Source organism: Cetorhinus maximus, chromosome 1 (assembly GCF_964194155.1).
Source record: "Cetorhinus maximus chromosome 1, sCetMax3.hap1.1, whole genome shotgun sequence".
NCBI lineage: Eukaryota > Metazoa > Chordata > Chondrichthyes > Lamniformes > Cetorhinidae > Cetorhinus > Cetorhinus maximus.
This window is the reverse complement of record NC_135879.1, coordinates 202750158-202768106: the sequence shown is the minus strand read 5'-3', so window position 1 is coordinate 202768106 and position 17949 is coordinate 202750158. Positions and strand designations below refer to the sequence as shown.

At 43.3% G+C, this 17949-nt stretch overlaps 1 protein-coding gene across 2 annotated transcripts in view; it reads left to right on the top strand.

Annotated features, from left to right (window-relative positions):
- Positions 1-529: 529 nt before the first annotated feature.
- Positions 530-17949, top strand: part of znf532 (zinc finger protein 532) — a 174266-nt gene continuing 156846 nt past the window's right edge. Inside the window, exon 1 of one of the 2 annotated variants that reach the window (XM_078551793.1) lies at positions 530-701. The gene's annotated coding sequence lies outside the window, so the exon portion shown is untranslated. Of the gene's footprint in view, positions 702-5990; positions 6091-17949 lie in introns of those variants that run through there. The other variant, XM_078551811.1, reaches the window with a different exon arrangement.

Sequence of the window (17949 nt, the reverse complement as noted above, 5' to 3'; positions counted from 1 at the left end):
CTCTCCACAGATGCTGCCAGATCTGCTGAGTTTTTCCAGTATTTTCTGTTTTTATTTCAGATTTCCATAATCCACAGTATTTTGCTTTTATATAAATGGAAAATCTATTTTTCATTCTTTAACCTCTTTATTGCACCTGGTAGCTGACATTTCCTATTGAAAATATAGGTTGTACCTTTTTTTTTTGATGCAGCATAAACCACATGTGTTCTTACTAACTGAGGCAGCTAAAGTTTTTGTGCTTGCTGACCTGTGCGGACCTTAGAGGAAAATAAAGCCACCAGCCACATGGAAACAAATTACAACTTGCATGTGCCCACTTTTAAAGGGGAATTGTTTGCTTTAGATAAATAATGCTTGCTCTGAGAGAACTTGCTGCTGCTCAACTGTCGCCCTTGGGTTACACAACCACTCTCTGAGGATATTGCATAAGAATAGTTTATTTTTAGAAAGTATGCAGCAGATGGGAATTGATGTGCATGTTTGTATGTGTTTATTGCACAAAGCTGGAGTTCAGTCCAGCAGAGCTTAAACCTCATTTTCTGGATAGCTACTATGAAATTTGTATCAAATGGACTTACATTTTTTTTTGTCTTTTTTTCCCAGCTCTCCCCAAAGGCACTGAATCTTGCTTGATTACAATTCTACAGATGCTGTTTGCCCTGCAGGATCTCAGCATTCTTCATGTGCATACCAAGCCAGTAAGTGTCCATTCTTCATTATGTGAACTTGACTGCTGCCGGTCAGCATAGGCTGTTACCCACGGAAGGCATCATCGGCCTAAATCCTTCCCTTATCTGATGACCAAACATGTGACAGTCCAGTAAATATCGCCTTGTAGTTCCAGAAGTGGTTAAGAGTGGAAACCTGTTCCATTTTCTCCCTCCCAAACCCGCCCTTACTAAGATCTACTAATTCAGTTAAACTGAGTCAGTTTTTGTGGGCCTACGCAATGTGTGAGTTTTGCATGTTCCAGAGTAAGGCAATTATTACAAGCAAGTGATTCATTTTGTGTTGAGTTACCACTGCCTTGCATTTTTGGAAATCTGCCTCACACTAAGTAAAAGCTCAGAAATTGTAAATCAACTCATAAAATTACACTTCTCATTGGGATTAAATAAAATCAAATAGTAAAGACATTTACAATTTGACATTTGTCATAAATGGGAGAGACAAAATTGCTGAAGGAACTCAATAAAAATATATTATTCAATAATTTTGATTTTCCCCTACTCTGTCACAGCTCCAGCTGTGATCCAGCTATGATCTTTAGGGCCTCTTTGTCTGTCCTTCCTGGTTATTAAAATCTCTTTAATTGCTCCAGTGCATAAATATCAGGCATGGATGGATTAGGGACATGTAAAGGCTGATACATCTAGATTGGGGGCTTGAGGGTTGACTGGATGCAGAGCTATTTTTTTATTATTCTTTCATGAAATGTGGGAGCTGCTGGCCTGGCCAGCATTTATTACCCATCCCTAGTTGCCCTTGAGAAGGTGGTGGTGAGCCGCTTTCTTGAACTGCTGCAGTCCCTGTGGTGTAGGTACACCCACAATGCTGTTAGGAAAGGAGCTCCAGGATTTTGACCCAGCAACAATGAAGGAACGGCGAAACATTTCCAAGTCAGGATGGTGAGTGACTTGGAGGGGAACTTCCAGGTGGTGGTGTTCCCATGTATCTGCTGCCCTTGTCCTTCTAGATGGTAGTGGTCATGGGTTTGGAAGGTGCTGTCTCAGGAGCCTTGGTGAATTCCTGCAGTGCACCTTGTAGATGGTACACACTGCGGCCACAGTGCGCTCGTGGTGGTGGAAGTGGATGGGGTGCCAAGCAAGTGGACTGCTTTGTCCTGGATGGTTTTGAGCTTCCAGAGTGTTGTTGGAGCTGCATTCAACCAGGTATGGAGAAAGCTGCATTTGGACATGGACTGCTTTAGTATCTGAGGAGTTGTGAATGGTACTAAACATTGTTCAACCATCATCGAACATCCCCACTTCTGACCTTATGATGGAGGGAAGGTCATTGATGAAGCAGCTGAAGATGGTTGGGCCAGGATATTACCCTGAAGAACATTTGCAGTGATGCCCCAGGACTGAGGTGATTGACTTCCAACAACCACAAACATCTTCGGTTGTGCTAGGTATGACTCCAATGGGCATAGAATTTTCTCCTTGATTCCCATTGACTCCAGCTTTGTGAGGGCTCTTTAATACCACCCTCGGTCAAATGTGGCCTTGATGTCAAGGGCAGTCACTCTCACCTCACCTCTTGAGTTCAGCTTTCTTGTCCATGTTTGGACCAGGGCTGTAATGAGGTCATGATTGAGTGATAAAAGCAAAGAACTGCGGATGCTGGAAATCCAAAACAAAAACAGAAACAGAAATACCTGGAAAAACTCAGCAGGTCTGGCAGCATCGGTGGAGAAGAGCACAGTTGAGTTTTTCCAGATATTTCTGTTTCATGATCTGAGTGATCCTGGGTACTCTGAACCAGTGACAGTTTTCCCCTGTAATGTACAGTGCCGTATTTATAAGGTCTAGATGGAAGAAACTTTGTTCAATTTTCAATACAGGGGTATAGCTATTCAGTAGGGCTTTCTCCTCCCAAATTAACAGGCACCCTACAATTTGGTTTACAGGCTTTAGCTTCATACAGGCCTGTAAACCATACCTTTGGATCCTGTTGGATGGGAGAAGTGTGATTTATGGAGTTAGTAATTAGTGTGTTCCACACTGTAGCCTGTGACAGGCACAGGGCATCAATGATCTGGAGGCAATGTTGTACAAATATGTGATCTAGCAGGATTGCATTCCCCTGAAATACTGAGGGATAAAATTGTACATTATCTATTTATAGGTTATTCCAGTTTTAGGCTAAGTGCTCTTGCCTTTGTTTTGCACCAGCCTTAGTTAATTTTTCCTTTCAATAAGAACACTTTTAAAATAAATCTGAAAAACTTTTATTTTTAAATGTCAGCAAAGCTGTTTTTGAGGGCAGCCTGAAAATTAACTTAAGCTCTGACGTTGGAGCCTTGTGAAAAATTATTGTGCAAATTTATGAAATAAAATCATTAGTGTAAATGTGACTTCAGCCAAGGCATACCAATGACTATATTACTTTGTGGTTAGTATCCAAAGAAACAGTTGATGGCCAAACTGCTTCATTTCTGTTGTCAGTAGCAGTAACATTTGAATTTGTTGTTGGGAGTGCTTTAGAATTGCTGCGGAATTTTTTTGGTTAAATTTTGTTCTACTTCTGAGCAATGTATTATCATGCAACATTCATTTTGCATACAGCTGAGTCCCAAAGATAGCAATGAGCTACAGTAAATGGCTAGCAAATTTGTCTTAGTGCTATTCAAATGAGGGATGAATATTGGCCAGGATACCAAGAAAATCTCCTGTTCAATTCTGAAAAAATGCCATGGGATCTTGTACACTTTTAAGGGGCCTATTGGTTTAACTTATCACCTGAAATCAAAATGGAAGAGGGGGGATATCCAATCCCATCAATTTCCCTGTCGGGCATGTTAGGTTAACATTAATCCCATATAAAACTTGGGCTGGAATTTTGTCACCGTATGCAGTTCCAGATGTTGTAACTGGAATTATATGCCATCTTTTATGCTATCTTTTTGCCGTTTCCCATGCAATTACAATTAAAATTCTAAGTGCCGATGGCGTGCATGGGAAATGCTCGCAGTTTAGCAGCGGGAGAAGCTTTTCATTGTTGAAACTCGCCGTCAGCTGACAATGCAACAGATTTGGGTGAGCTATAAAAGAACCTCCTGGTCAAATAGGGAGGCTCTGCATCACGGCCACAATTTTCCTGCCCAACTCCATTGCCATTAACATAAGACTTGAGAGCACGAAGTAGGCATGGGTGTTTTTCAAAATTAAATTTCATTTGTAAATATTTCGCCTCACATTTGGTTTCACTTTGTACATGTGTGCATCATTGTTATTTGGCACTGGCTTGAGACTAGCTTTGTCAGAGAGCTAAATGTACTGGCATGAGCATGGTTGGCATGCATTGACAGATACAAGGGAGTTGGGGACATTTCCTTTATTGTGAAAGAAACAATGTGTTTTTCTGTTCACTCTTTACTGAATGTTTATGTTAGTGTTCAGTGTTGTACCTACCACACTCTGGGGCATGAACTTGCAGGCTCAGCTGGCCTTCCCTTCTACACATTGTGAAGGAGATTGTCCAAGGTCGCTCTCAGTGGGGATAATTGAAATGTTGTAGGTGAAATCAAAGGCCTATAAGGACCCTGCCAGCTGGACACGCATTTGGACAATACTGACACCTGCCTTGAGGCCCCTCATTTTCTTACCTTGACTGACTGACTGACTGTTCCCACCACCCCTCCTCCTACACACACCCAGGATGCCAGACCCTTCCCACTGCACACCTCCATGCCACCCTGACCCCACACTCTTTCCTTCCCTGGATCCCTGGATCCCTCTTCCACTCCTCCATGCTCCTGATTCCACTCCACAACCCCCTCACCACTGACTCACCCCTGCTGGTCCCAAGCCTCCATGCAAGCTGCCATTCTCCTGCTCCCCTGCCTTGTGACGTGGAGTTAAACAGTGAAAACCGCTGACTTTACACACCTTTTTTTTTGTAAAAATATACTTTATTCATAAAATATCTTCAATCACATTCCAAACCATTTCAAAAACACCATTACAAGGGTACAATCCAGGTTAAACTTTTACAAAATGTATCACCAGGTGCATCAGTACAAACAATATTACAATCATTTACAGCCTTTCATTTTGAGCTGTACAGCCCGAGGGGCTCTAAACAGTTCCCAGTCTCTCGGTGCGCTGTGGCAGAAAGGTCTTAGACAGCGACCCTTCCCCATTGCGCCTTTGCGGCAGCTGCCCCAAGCTTTAGTGCGTCCCTCAGCACGTAGTCCTGGACTTTGGATTGTGCCAGTCCGCAACAATCGGTCGGGGACAACTCTTTGTGCTGGAAGACCAACAAGTTTCGGGCAGACCAAAGCGCGTCTTTCACCTGACTTTACACACAACTGGACAAAGCTGACTGGTGCACGCCTCCTGCAAACGATTGGGAACAGGGCGCCACAAGCTTATCATGCGCCACTGACTTTACCCTGAGGGTAGGACTTTACAAAAAACTGTTTCACATTAATGAGTATTCATGGCATGCAAATATATTATAAGTATGGACATGCCACAAACACGTCACTGACTTTATCTCTGCATCTCAACCCACAATCGGGAAATTAAAATTTTGTGTCCTGCCTAACTAAGTCACCACTTACGCCACATTTCCCACTCGCAGGCTTCATAAAATCATACCGCCACTCCCCCACCCCACTCCCCCCCACCCCCCCACATCCCCAACCCAATGTGTAACTTGTGCTATCAGATTTTTTTTTAAACAGATGAAAGTAAGTGACATTATGCTATTCAGTTTTTGCCTACTAGTGAACATTGTAAATGCAACTTTACATATTGGGAATGCTTTAAAATATGAGGCCTGATATCAATGGACATGTTGAAGCTGCGTGGAGCAGTTCACCTACCGTTTGTTTATTCTGCCTCTAAATGTGATAATGTTTAACTGAAAGTGAAACTGAAGCAGCTGCAGTGTTTTGTGACATTTCCATCAGGTTGTGACTTTTTCATGAGGTTCCTTGACCATGCTTCTGTGTGCAAATAATTCTGTTTCAACATTTATCTTCATGAGGGCTGCCAGACTGGGCTGCCGAAGCTGTGGTGTGCAATGTGACCAGGGCTATGACGTGCCTTAATGCTATCATGGCTGAAAGCTATTTAGCTGGCCTAAGATTGCCTGAATGCTGCCTTTTTAAAAATTAAAACACAAGTCCTTCGTGTGATACTACACTGCTGTTTCCTCCTGTATGACACTACAAGCATGTACTGCACAGCAATATCTAATTATTTCCCAAAACATAACCACTTTCCTTTCAGATGGGCGCCCCTCCCCCATCCAGAACAACTGCTTACATAACAAAGGAGTCAACTTTCTTACTGAAGTAGAAAGACTTAAGGCAAATTTATCTTTTGGATGCTTTACTCTCTTTTGAAGGAGGGGGTAAGGAGAAATTATGCTTGGTATTTATGGACATTCGTTGGTGTTTAAGATTAATTTAATTGATGCTTTGAGATTTTAGTTCTGTGTTGTGCGTTAGGTACATTCATGCATTAACCCTTTGAGAACCGCAGTAGTTCAGTGCAAAAATTGTGTTTAAAACAACAAACTTAATTAATTTTTGTTCAGAGCTTAAATGTATTCATTTTTGATGGGAGGTAATGTTGGCTTTCAGGGAAATGTACAAACAGCAGGTGCTAGGCCTAGTCACACACGATTTACTTTCGTTTCCCTCCTAACCACTTTCTGAAGCTGACTGTTCATAACCTTAACACCCTATTTAACACTGAGTTGTCCGACTGACCCCGTAGTTTCTCCATCAGCAAGACTGCCTATTCCACCTAATAGTGCTCATCTTTGCTCCTGCTTCAGCCCATCTGCTGTCGAAACCCTCACCCAAGCCTTATACCAGCTGCTAGACTTGACTATTCCAGTGCTTTCCTGGCTGCCCAGCCTACCACTTTCCATCTTCTGAAAACTTGAGCTTATCCGGAACTCTGCCCATATCCTAACTTGCACTAAGCGCTCTTTTTGCAGCACCCCTGTATTCACTGCCCTACACGCTCCCGGTTAAGCAGCATTGATTTTAAAATTCTCATCCCTGTTTTCAACTCTCTCTTTGGCCTCACCCCTCCCTATCTCTGTAGCCTCCTTGAACCCCACACCCTTCTGATATTTCTGCACTCATTTAATTCTGTCCTATTGATTGTCCCCAATTTCCTTCTCTCCAACATTGTCGGCCAAACCTTTAGTTATCTAGGCCCTAAGCTCTGGAATTCCCTCTCTAAACCTCTCAACCTCTCTCCTTTAGGGCACTCCTCAAAAGCTACTTCTCAAGCTTTTGCCATGTTCTAAAATCTCGATCTTTCAGTGGCTGAATGTCACATTTTGTTTGATAATGATCCTGTGAAGCGCCTTGGGGCATTTTACTATGTTGAAGATACTATAGTATAAATGCAAGTTATACAACTCCACAAAATCTAAATTTGAAACAGAATACACCCACTTCTGGGATTTGATTTATTTGGGGATTTATTTGAGGCAATGCTTTACAAATGGTATCTGGATTTATGGTTGTACTGCCTCCACTTTCCATTTCCAGTACCTACAGGCACATTCCAGCTCCTCCAGTGAACCCTGAGTGCAGGCTCCTAACAAAATTAAATTTATTCTGCAGTGCTTTGAAGACTTGATCTGAGTCACAGTTCTGCAGGAAGGGGTTACAGGAGCTGCAGATTTTTAGCTGAGATTGATCAGTTTACACCCTCCCATTCTTTAGTAGCCCTATTTATAAGCACTGCTGCTGCTCTTTGAATTTGAACTTCAGTGAAGCTTGTTCAGGCTGTTTTTCACAGAGGGTTCCTGAACTTCAGTATCACCTACAAAAATCAATTGGGAAATTAGGATACTTTTCAGTAGTTTTTAATCTCTCTATTCCTGTAATATTATATATTGAAGCCATGATGATGAATATAAGTAAAAACTAGCTGATCTTGATTGCAACACTATCATTCAACATAATGCAACTGATTTGTGGTTGCCATATAAGTGCAAGTTTAGATGTCAGGCGTGGTACAGTGTTAGCACTCATCAGAAGGTTGTGGTTCATGTGCCACTCCAGAGAGTTGAGCACATAATCAACAATTGCACTTCAGCACAGTATTGAAGGAATTCTGCACTGTCAGAGGTGCCATCTTTTCGATGCAAGGCTCCATTTGTCTTCTCATGTGGATGTAAATGATCCATTATTCGAAGAAGAGCAAGGGAATTCTCCCTACTGTCCTGACCAAAATTTATTCCTCAGCCAAAATTTAAAACAGGTGATCCAGTCTTTTATTTAATTGTTATTTTGTGGGACCTTGTGTAAATTGACAGCTGAGATTCCTACATTACAACAGGGACAACATGTCAAAGGTTGTAAAGCACTTTAAGATGTTCGGAGATTGTGTATAACTATATAACTGCATGTCTGTCTATATTTCACTATAAAGCAAATCTAACTTCAGTGGTTTATTACTTAGTAGTGTGAGCTTGGATGCCTGTTGATGTAATTTGCCAGCAGAATTGATAGTTAATTGACCACTTTTGCTGCCACTGCATCACTTTCCTATAAAATGTACCAAGGCATTTTCGCCGCTCTCTGATATGCCTCTATTATGAATTTTAACAAATACGGAAAGCACAATTGAATTAGTTGATACAGCCCAAAATATTGAAAGCAGGTCAATATAAATAAACTTTGTTTACAAATGGTTCGATGTCCCTGGGTGAGTTTACATGGTATTTATGAGGCACTCCCCTCTCTTCAGCTGCAATGAGTTCTATTCCAGGAAGGCAGGTGGTGAAGGGGAGAACTGGAGCTAATTTTTACACACTTTTATAAGCATTTATTTAGAAAGATGCACATTACAAATGGGCATCCCCTGACCCAGCAGCCACAGTTTCAGTCTGTTGCTATTTTTAGGAGTGGAAGTGAATCCCCAATTGATGCTAACCACTACTACTACTTCTTTCATATGGTTGGGTATGGAGCAACAACAATAATTTTACATCAAGGTGGTCAAGCCTGGCTATTACGTCAGGAGTGGCGGTGTGTATCGCTGTAATACCTCATTTCTGTTTATGAATCGGGCATTGAGTCATTATGTGTTCCATGGTCTGTTCTGGGTGACCACAGTCACACACAGGAGAGTTTTTAATTATCCATTTGTGCATCTGGTATCCCCATCTGTCACGGTTTGTACGGATGTGATTTAGGGATGTCCATGAACTTTGTGGGAGGTCAAAACCAGGGATCTTGTGTGCCAGGTCTTTCACAAGGTGTTTGTTCGTGACTTCTTGTGCAGGCCATTCATTTTTCCAAGCTTCGTCAGGGTTGATATTGCACTGCATGAAGTTGTGTGCACGGGTCCAAAAGGATTTCAAGCAGAGGTGAGGAACGTCGGGGAGGCGTTTTTTTTCCTCGATTCTCTGAACTTCACAGAAGGTTGATGCATTATGGCGGATCAGTTGGTGGCGGGGAGGGTGAGGGGGTGGTGGTGGCGTGTGACATTGTGCACCAGCATGGGTAGCCAGGATGTTGGGATTGACTTGAGGGTTTTGACTTGAGGGTTCCAGTGATGCATCTTATTGCAGTGTTCAGTTTTGTTTTATCCATTCATGGGATGTGGGCTTTGCTGGCTGGGCCAGCATTTGTTGAACATCAACCAGTTGAAATGGCTACTTCTGGTCCACACAGGTGAACAGTACTCAGCTATGGAGTACACGGGTGTCATCGCTGAAGTCCGTAGTACTTGTGCTGAGGCTCCCCAATTGGTGTTTGCTAGTTTCTGGATCAAGTTGACTCTTGACTTCATCTTGGAGGCTACCTTCTTCAGGTGGTCGAGGAAGGTTAGCTTGTGGCCCAGCTTCATTCCAAGGTAAGTTGGACTGGGGTCATGTTGTACAAGGTTGCTGCAGAAGTTCACATTCAGGGTACGTTTAGTATTCTTGTTATCAAGGTGAAATGCAGTGACTGTTGTTTTGTGGGGGTTTGGTTTGCTCCCCCATTTCTGGAAGTACTCAGACATGATGTTGAGGACCCTGTTCAAAGTGGACTTGATATCATCGAAGGTGGCTGCTTGTGATGCCAGGGTAAGATCGTCCACAAATGCAAATTTATGCTACTTTGTTTGCAGCATATCGCTCATGTAGACGTTGAAAAGCATGGGTGCCAGTACAGATCCTTGTGGCAGTCCGTTGTTGATGGATCGAGGTGAGCTGACTTTGTCGCCAAGATGGACACATAGCTGTGTATTGCTCAGCATCGCCCCAAGCAGGGATGGTGTTTTGGGAAGGGGGTGAGCCTTGCAAGTTTCAGCATCAGGCCTTCAATCCAAACCGTGTCATAGGCCGATGATAAGTCTACGAAGGCTGCACCAGTCTTGAGTTTCCTTTGGAAACTGGCACCAATGTGCATTATGAGGGCAAGAGCTTGGTCACAGTAGCTACATTTAGGCTGGAAGCCCATTTGTTCTTCAGGGATCATGGCCTTGACAAGGATTCTCTGTAGAATGATATATTCTATGAGTTTAAATTTAAAATGAATTTAGATATGCACAGAAGTGATATTGGCCTATAGTTTACTGGATCGTTGATCGACTTGCCAGGTTGTAGGATAGCATAGACCGTCATCTCCCGCCATGCTTTTGGGATGCATCCTGGTTCCATGGCTTTGCTGTACAGTTTCACAAGCTGCTGGAGTCCCTTTGGGCCTAGTCGTTGAAGAAATTCCAGAGGGATATCATCTCTGTCAGCCATCTTCCCTTTCTTCATTGCCACTAACCCTCCCTTCACCTCATCTAAGCTGATGAGTATGGAGGCTTGTGGAGGGATCAAGGTCATTGTCCAGCATAGCCGAAAAAGTGCCTCTCTCTTGGTATTCTTTTTGAGAGGTCCTTTTGTACTCTACATTCTAAACTTGGAGACTATGGAGTTGGGCCAGAATTTTGGGGCCCAGCACTCCATGGGATTACCGACTCCAAGACGGTAATAGGAGGGCCCAGGCTCGCCGACTAGAGTATGTGAAGTCCAGACCTTCAACGCACTCGATCCACCACTGGCAGCTGGCTGAATCTAGAAACTCCAGTAGGGCCTGTGCAACCTGTAGGCTTTTAATCTTTTTAAACCTTTGCTCACCATTTGTTATTAATTAAATGCAATTAATATTCACTTATCAAAGTTGTAATGGCTAAAATTACGCCAAATGGGAACACAGGGGTTTACAACTGGGAGCTACACCCATCCAATTCTAATCTCCTGTCCAAAGCTTAACTACCTGTCTTGGGGGTTAAAGTCAGGCCCATATCTTCAGACTAGTAAAACATGCTGTTGATGAGGAAGTACTTCATACATGGAGTGGTCTTCACATGAAATTAACTTCCAAACGCAGTGATAGAGGTCAAAACCCTGGATTTACCTAAGAAACAGTTGAAATGCTGGTGTAGGATTTCTTTTGGATCTTTATGAATGGATGAATGGTTATAATTTTTGTAACAATCACTTAATTTCCATACTTAGAACAATTGCAAATTATTGAGCCAACTGACCCGGAGAGTTTTCATAATCTATTTTTAAAATCTGCTTTGATTTTCCGCACTAGATACATTGATCAAAAAAATCAGAATGTATTTATCTCTTCAGCTATTTGTCTGCCCTTCATTATTTTGTTTTCTCTGTCTGTTTGCGTTCTAATATTTATGTCTACCTCTATTCCTCTCTCTTTTTCTCTCTTTCCATTATTCTTTGCCTGCCCCCCTCTTTCTGTCTCTCGCCTCTCCCTGTGTAGGGCCTCCAAATCTAAAAATAGAAAATTCCAAGGGCTTGGACAGATGACTCAATACTCAGAATATTTCTAATGGCTGTGCTCGCTGACCTACATTGAATCCGGGTTAAGCAATGTCTTGATTTTAAAATTCTCATCCTTGTCTTCAACTCCAAGGCAACATTTGACCGAATGTGGCATCAACGACCCCTAGCAAAGCTGGAGTCAATGAGAATCAGGGGAAAACTCTCCACTGGTTGGAGCCAAACCTAGCCCAAAGGAAGATGGTTATGGATACTGTTGGTCAATCATCTCAGTGCCAGGGCATCATTGCAGGAGTTCCTCATAGTGGTGCCCTAGGCCCAACCATTCCAGACAATTTTAGTTGCGAATGTTGTACCATTATTTAAAAAGGTTGATAGGGATAGGCCAGAAAATTACAGGCCGGTCAATCCGACATCGGTGGTGGACAATTAATTGGAAACAATTCTGAGAGATGGGATATACTGTCACTTAGAAAGGCACAGATTGATTAGGGATAGTCAGCATGGTTTTGTTAGGGGAAGATTGTGTCTTACTAATAGAATTTTTTGAGGAAGCAACAAGGAGGATTGATGAGGGTAGTGCAGTGGAAGTTGTCCACATGGATTTCAGTAAGGCATTTGACAAGTTCCCATATAGTAGACTGGTCAGGAAAGTGAGACCTCATGGGATACAGGGTAAGGTGGCAGGTTGGATCCAACCTTGGCTCAGTGGTTTCCAGTGGCATTCCACAGGGCTCAGTGTTGGGGCCTTTGCTGTTTGTTGTACAATTAATCATTGAGACTTAAATTTGGGAGGCATGATTGGGAAAGTTGCAGATGACACAAAAATTGGCTGTGTAGTTGATAGTGAAGGGGATAGCTGTCGACTCCAGGGTGATAAGAATGGTTTGGTTGAGTGGCAAATGGAATTCAATCCAGAAAAGTGTAAGGTAATGCATATGGGGAGAGCAAACAAAGCAATGGAATACTCAATAAACGGGAAGTTATTGAGAGGGGTTGAGGAAGTGGGAGACCTTGGAGTGCATGTCCTTGAAGATGGCAGGACAGGTGGACAAGATGGTCAAGAAAGCATATGGAATGCTTTTCTTTATTGGGCGAGGTATTGAATACAAAAGCAGGGATGTAATGATGGAACTGTATAAAACACTGGTTAGGCCACAGCTGAAATTTTGTGTACAGTACTCGACACCACATTACAGGAAGGACATAATTACACTGGAGAGAGTGCAGAGGAGATTTACAAGTTTGTTGCCAGGGCTTGAAAATTGCAGCTATGAGGAAAGATTGGATAGGCTAGGGTTGTTTTCCTTAGAACAGAGGAGGCTGAGGGGTGACCTAATTGAGGTGTACAAAATTATGAGGGGCCTAGATAAGGTAGACAGGAGCTGAGTGGTCAGCCACCAGGGAGCATAGATTTAAGGTGATTGGTAGAAGGATTAGAGTGGACATGAGGAAAAAGTTTTTCACCCAGAAGGTAATGGATGTCTGGAATTCACTACCTAAGTTGGTGGTTGAGGCTGAAACGCTCAACTCATTTAAAAGGTACCTGGATCTGCATCTGAAGTGCTGTAACCTGCAAGGCTACAGACCAGGTGCTGGAAAGTGGGATTAAAATGAGCAGCTAGTTTCTTTTTCTCTTTTTTTGGCTGGCGCAGACACGATGGGCTGAATAGCCGCTTTCTGCACCATAACATTTCTATGGTTATATGGTCAATCATCTCAGTTCCAGGTCATCACTGCAGGAGTTCCTCAAGGTAGTGTCCTAGGCCCAACCATCTTCAGCTGCTTCATCATTGACCTTCCTTCCATCGTAAGGTCAGAAGTCAGGATGTTTGCTGATGATTGCACAATGTTCACCATTTGTGACTCCTCATACTGAAGCCAGTCCATGGCCAAATGCAACAAGACCTGGACAATATTCAGGCTTGAGCTGATGAGTGGCAAGTAACATTCGTGCCACACAAGTGCCAGGCAATGACCATCTTCAACAAGAGAGAATCTAACTATCGCCCCTTGACATTCAATGGCATTACCATCACTGAATCCCCCAGTATTAACATCCTAGGGGGTTACCATTGACCAGAAACTGAACTGGACCAGCCATAGAAAGAAATACTGTCGCTATGAGAGCAGGTCAGAGGCTAGGAATCCTGCAGCAAGTAACTCACCTCCTGACTTCCCAAAGCCTGTCCACCATCTACAAGGCACAAGTCAGAAGTGTGATGGAATACTCTGCACTTGCCTGGATGAGTGCAGCTCCAACAACACTGAAGGAGCTTGACACAATCCTGGACAAAGCAGTCACTTAATTGGCTCCCCTTCCACAAATATTCACTCCCTCCACCACCGATGCACAGTAGCAGCAATGTGTACCATCTACAAGGTGCACTGCAGGAACTCACCAAGTTTCCTTCAACAGGACTTTCCAAACCCATGATCACTACCATCTAGAAGTAGAGGGGCAGCAGATTAATGGGAACACAACCACCTGCAAGTTCCCCTCCAAGCCACTCACGATCCTGACTTGGAAATATAACGTCGTTCCTTCACTATTGCTGGGTCAAAATCCTGGAACTGCCTCCCTCACTGCGCTGTATGTACACCACAGGGCCTGCAGCAGTTCAAGAAGGCACCTCACCACCACCTTCTCCAGGGAAGTTTGGGATAATCAATAAATGCTGGTCCAGCCAGTGATGCCCACATCTCATGGATGAATGAAAAAACACTATGGTCCGTCTGCTCCCTATCTCTAACCTCCCCCAACCTTACAAACCTCTGAAATATCAGCACTCCTTTAATTCTGGCCCCTTGAACATCTTCAATTTTAATCACTCAACCATTGGTGGCTGTGTCTTAAGTTGCCTAAGCCTAAGTTCTGGACTTCCCTCTCTAAATCTCTCCATCTCACTGCTTCGCTTTCCTTATTTAAGATACCCTTTAAACCCTTTCTCTTTGATTAAGTTTTTGGTTATTTGACCAAATATCTCCTTATGTGGCTCAGTGTCATATTTTATTTTACTATACTCCTGCAAAGTGCTTTGGTGTGTTTGACCACATTTAAAGTGCTGTATAACTTGGTATACATTGCCATTGATGATCATCAATTACAACAGGGTGCCTGTATATTTCTTGTTCCTTTTCTCTTTCCCAAGCACTCGCACATGCACCGCATTGCGACCTGGTGCCACGTTGTGCTGGCGCTCTTCGGTCATTTCAGAACCTTCCCTCCTTGCCTTTTTTTCAGGCCAGTCCCATGAATTGAATCCTGCTGCACACTCATAGGCAGACAATCCTTGTGAAAAGGCACAGTCATTCATTCCAGCCATCTATTCCAAGCAACAGAATAGCAATCCCCTGCATAAGTGTTTCTGCACCATGACTTCATGTATGGAAAAGTCTGATTCTAGCTTTGGTGTAGTCCTGGTGCAAGGCAGCAGCATGCCGCAGACTAAATGGGAGCATGTGCTTACTCATCGTCATTGGCTGTTCTTGAATTCTAGGAAGATGCTGTCACAGAATATATTTGCTCTCTTACTGCCCATAATCTGTGTGTTTTGTATGGAACGAGCTGTATCTTCTCTTACCCTTGGAGTGTGTATTCTAATTAAACAATCCAGCAGCAAGCTTTGGTGAGTTTAAAATATAGACGGTTATTCTTGGAGTGAGAGTCTTGTAAAGTGAAGGGCTCACAGCAAGTTGTAATGTTTTTAGTCGAATAGCTAGGAGATTGGTTCTCAGGCAAACTTTAAACTGGAACAGGGTACTAAATCTGGCTGCCTGATATCTTGCAGCTTGTTCCCGAGTCTGGTTCACAGATTGGCTGAACTGATACTTCTGATGGCATTGGTGGAACTGCCTGCACACAGTTCCTAACTGATTTTTTAAATAGATAAAGAAAACATGGCTGTATCCATGTGGTTTTTCACAAGTTCAAGGTCTCTTCCAGATAAGGTACGATGTTCATGTTGATTCTGCATCATGTGTTGTGAGTTAACACCTCTGATGGTTTGAGACAGTCAGTGTCTTTGTTTTAGAATGACCCATTAAAATAAGATAATACCGCTTTGATTTATTTCAGGGAAGGGTATTAGATCACATCAGTCCGGAATGTTCTTTGGCTCTCTCTTAAGACAAGGGGAGTGGTTCTAATCCATAAAAGATGTCAGGTGACCTTGGGTGGCCATATTTCCCAGTCCTTTGGTCTAGTTTTTAAAAATGTAAAATTAGTTTGAAGTTCAGAATCTAACATGACAATATCTACTCAGGGTTGGGAGTTTCTGCCATTGGCCTTCATGTGACTGAACAGGCCAATTCTTGATCTTTGGGCTCATGGGGCAGGGTGTCCCATGAGACAATAGGACTCAGAGTGCAGGATTTACTTCCTTTTCCTTCATTCTCTGCCACCACTCTGCCTCAGGCATTTGGAATCAAAGCGTGATGCAGCTTGATGGGCAGATTGCCACCATTTTGAATGATCGGTGGCAAACTCCTCCCAGTCATTAATGTTAATGCTGCCACATTTCAAGGGGATCTTCAGAGTGTCTTTGGAGCATTTTCTTTGTCCTCCTAAGATATGCTGTCCATTTAAGAGTTGAGAAAACAGAACCTGGTGGGGAAGACACTTTTCGGCCATCTGAATGCAGTGTCCAGTACATCAGGGATAATTTTGCAAGAGTTTTGCCTGAATGTTGGTGGAGCTGGCTTTAAAAATGACACTAGAATTTGTTGGCTGGTCCTTCCACTGCATCCTCTGGATTTAATGGAGGCATTGCTGGTGGAATTTCTCTTGCTCTCTTATGTGTTGTTGATACACATTTCAGGGCTCACTCCAGTACAGGAGCGTGGTGATGACAAATGCTTTGTACACTAAGACTTCTGTTGACTTGTGCAGATCTTTGTTGTCAAATACTCGCTGCCATAGTTTGTAGAAGGCTGACCTGGCACAGCTGTTCTGATGTTGGATCTCCTCATCAATGGTGGACTTTTGAAAGAGGTAACTGCCAGGGCATAGGAAGTGCTCAACATATTGAGTGTCTCCTTCAGCATATATGGAAGGTGGAATATTTGATTGGCCAGGTGTGAGTTGATATGAGTTTTGTTTTGGCAACATTTAAGGACAGGCCGAGTTTCCTGAATGCAAAATTGAAGAGATCAAGATTAGCTTGCAAATCTGGTGCAGAGTGGGCCATGACACTGTAGTCATCCACAAACTGTAGATCATGTATGTCTAAAGTGGTCAGTTTAGTTTTGGCAGGATTGTAATGCAATTTTGCAGGATTGTAATGAAGTTTCTTGGACATCTAAATGTTGGAGCACAATCCAGGGGCCTTGCTTTGGTCAGGTCAATGAATGCAATGAAGAGTTCCTGGTGTTTTTCTTGACATTTGTCTGGCAACAAAGACAATGTCACAGGCTCCTCTGGAAGGTCTAAAGCCACACTGTGTCTCTGGGAGGATTTCTTCAGCTGCAGGAAATTGGCAATTCAGGAGAATGTGTGTCAGGATTGCCCCTGCTATGGACAAGAGGGAGATACTTGGCTAGTTTCCACAGCATGATTTATTTTAAATGTTCAAAGCTTATGGCCCCCATCATATTCCAGCTGAGGTCTTCAAAGCTGGCGGGCTCCATGTACTCATCCTATGAATTTGGGAGGAAGAAGAACTCCTGAGCCCAACCTGACTTCAGGAATGCGATATGTGTTCACTAATCCACCAAAGACAGTGTATTTTTGTTCTGGAGTTTGTGTGGCCCGTACTAGTATTTTTGACTGAAGATCAAACTAGTACCACCTAGCTGTGGACTCCAATATCTGCCACAGGCTGGGAGAATGCATTGATAAGGGTTTCAGTTGTGTTACAGACCTTCACCATATTGTCTCCTGCAGATCAGATGATCCAGATTCACGTTCACAGCACTGTTGGTGGCTCAGCTGCACAAGGGGGGAGGAGTAAGAGTGCAAGAGCAATAGTGGTAGGAGACTCAATAGTGAGGGGTGCAGATTGGCGCTTCTGCAGCCATAGATATAACTCCAGGATGGCATTGTGCCTCCCTGGCGCCAGGGACAAAGGTGTCACAGAATAGCTGAAGGGCATTCTGAAGGGGGAGGGCAAACAGTAAGAAGTTGTGGTTCACATTGGTACCAATGACATTGGTAGAAAGAAAGATGAGGTCCTGCAACAAAAATTTAGGAAGCTAGGTAGCAGATTAAAAAGCAGGACCTCAAAGGTTGTAATCTCTAGATTATTCCCTGTGCCATAAACTAGTGAGTATAGGAATAGGAGGATAGAAAGGATGAATGTGTGGCTTAAAAGATGGTGCAGGAGGGAGGGCTTTAGTTTCCTGGATCACTGGGTCTGTTTCTGGTGAAAGTGGGGCCTGTCCAAGTTGGACGGGTTGCACCTGAACTGGAACGGGACCAACATCCTTGCAGGGAGGTTTGCTATGCTGTTGGGTTGG